This window comes from Heptranchias perlo, chromosome 40 (genome assembly GCF_035084215.1).
Source record: "Heptranchias perlo isolate sHepPer1 chromosome 40, sHepPer1.hap1, whole genome shotgun sequence".
Classification (NCBI taxonomy): domain Eukaryota; kingdom Metazoa; phylum Chordata; class Chondrichthyes; order Hexanchiformes; family Hexanchidae; genus Heptranchias; species Heptranchias perlo.
The window spans coordinates 8,365,430-8,368,472 of NC_090364.1; positions in this window are offsets into that span (position 1 = coordinate 8,365,430).

Genomic DNA, 3,043 nt, shown 5'->3' on the forward strand with positions numbered 1-3,043 from the left:
ATTTTAGGCTTTAAACCTTGATTACTATATATCTTAGATTACTCTCGTAGCTGAGTCCCAACTCCCATACTTTTGAGAGTGTGTATCCTTGCCTTGGGATCCAGAGAAGCTTTCCGTCACATGTTCAGCAGGGAAGTGAGCAGCAAACTTTGTTTTGGTAATGGACTGGACTATATTATACCTTCATAAGAGCTCACCTTTAGCCTTCAAAAGGAGTAGAGCATCACATTAAACCTTATGTTTTAAGCTTAAACTATCGAGCAAATTTATTAAATAATGAAGATGAAAATGATCTAACTATGGTATATTAACTGTCAGCCGTGGCTCAGCAGGTAGCACTCTCACCTCCGAGTCAGAAGATTGTGGGTTCACAGACTAACTGCAGTGATTCAAGGCCGACACTCCAGTGCAGTACCGAGGGAGTGCTGCACTGTTGGAGGTGCCGTCATTTGGATGAGACGATAATCCAATACTGTCTGCCCTCTCCTATGGACGTAAAAGATCCCATGTCGCTATTAGAAGAAGAGCAGGGGAGTTCTCAGGGTCCTGGACCAATATTTATCCCTCAACCAACATCACTAAAACAGATTATCTCGTCGTTATCACATCGCTGTTTGTGGGATCTTGCTGTGTGCAAATTGGCTGTCGCGGTTCCCACATTACAACAATGACTACACTTCGAAAAAAGCACAGGGGGGGTGACGTGCTGCCTCTCTCGCTCGGATTTGATTGTTTGTAGGCTCTTAGCCTGTGGTTGACTCGCTGTGCCCCAGGCTGGACGGCCATATTCCAGGATTGAATGGATTTCGGCCTTGTGCAGTCTGCGGAAAGTTCTGGTGCTTCTTTTCACAATTGTCCCAGCTTGGTTCATGCCTTGGTGGTGATGTCGTTGATGTCCCGTAGCCCTCTCTGGAAAGTTATGCTCAGTTTCATGAACCAATCCAGCAACTTAAATGGTTCCTGTGGCTTGTTAGGGATTGTTTAATAACTGACAGTCGGATTCAAAATAATTGGCTGCCATACATTTAACTGTGGGGAGTCGCACAACACCAGGTTATAGTCCAACAGCTTTATTTGAAATCACAAGCTTTCGGAGCTTTGCTCCTTCGTCAGGTGAGTGAAGAGTTGCATAAAGGCACAGCATATATAGTCAGAGAACATTTAACTGAACAAATCGATGGTCTGTGTTTGATTTTTTTCCTTCGAGCCTACAGTTTGAAAGCCAGCCTGTACCGAGCTTGCAACATTTGTACCAAAGTAAGCTTGGTACAGGGATCTCAACTGCAGTTGATTCCCTCCTCCCACTGCTTATGTACAGTGACTGGATTTAAAGTTACAGGCACTAATTAAAACCTACAACTTTTGTCACGCTATCACATGACTTTTTTTCCAATCTCATTTTCTCCTGCTGGTTTATGGATCTATATATATATATATTATGTACACAAGCAGCTCCCTGGTACCTCAGTCAAGTGACCATTGTTTATGTCTGAATGCTGTGAGTGCTACTGCGCTATTTTACTGTGGGGAGCATCACAGTTAAGACCGAACCTGGCTACACACACACACACACACACACACAATACAATATTGGAAAATGTGAGGTTATGCACTTTGGCAGGAAAAATCAGAGAGCAAGTTATTATCTTAATGACAAGAAACTGGAAAGTACTGCAGTACAAAGGGATCTGGGGGTCCTAGTGCAAGAAAATCAAAAAGTTAGTATGCAGGTGCAGCAGGTGATCAAGAAGGCCAATGGAATGTTGGCTTTTATTGCTAGGGGGATAGAATATAAAAACAGGGAGGTATTGCTGCAGTTATATAAGGTATTGGTGAGACTGCACCTGGAATACTGCATACAGTTTTGGTGTCCATACTTAAGAAAAGACATACTTGCTCTCGAGGCAGTACAAAGAAGGTTCACTCGGTTAATCCCGGGGATGAGGGGGTGGACATATGAGGAGAGGTTGAGTAGATTGGGACTCTACTCATTGGAGTTCAAAAGAATGAGAGGCGATCTTATTGAAACATATAAGATTGTGAAGGGGCTTGATCGGGTGGATGCGGTAAGGATGTTCCCAAGGATGGGTAAACTAGAACTAGGGGGCATAATCTTAGAATAAGGGGCTGCTCCTTCAAAACTGAGATGAGGAGAAACTTCTTCACTCAGAGGGTAGTAGGTCTGTGGAATTTGCTGCCCCAGGAAGCTGTGGAAGCTACATCATTAAATAAATTTAAAACAGAAATAGACAGTTTCCTAGAAGTAAAGGGAATTAGGGGTTACGGGGAGCGGGCAGGAAATTGGACATGAAGCTGAGTTCGGATCAGTCAAGGCCCTGTGGGTGGCGGAGCGGGCCCAGGGGCTGAGTGGCCGGGTCCTGCTCCTACTTCTTGTGTTCTTTAGATTTGAGGTTGGGATCAGATCAGCCATGATCTTATTGAATGGCGGAGCAGGCTCGAGGGGCCCATTGGCCTACTCCTGCTCCTATTTCTTATGTTCTTATGTTCACACACACACACACACGCACTCTCACACTACCCCAGAATTGGAGGATCGCAGAGATCTCGGAGGTTTGCCTGGTGATACACCAGCCTACACGCAGCATATCTCTTGCCAACAGCTGAACCCACATCAGGAGTACAGCAGGCATGAACACACATTTTAATCGCTCCGTCGCGGGTTTGGTGCGCTGAACCAGCACCGCCTTGTGCTACAGAATCATCAGCAATACTTCTGTCACAAAACTCAAAAAGTTGAGGGCTGTTGTCTACAGCAAAACAAACTGGGCAAAGTTTTTCTTAGTTGGGGCAAGGGAATTATCTGGAGGGTCATGCACTATTTTCCTTACAATGCTGTTAGTTGTAAGTGTCAATAAAGTATGTTTTGACTTGACTCACACTATTGTACTCCGCTGTCCTGGGCAAACCAGAAAGGGTTTGGCTAAACACATTTTTTTCCTGAAGAAGCGTTCCCATTAAATTCATTATTTTGGGTTGTCTTGTTAAAAAACCTGAGGTAGGATGTCTCCTGGTGGCTCAGTGG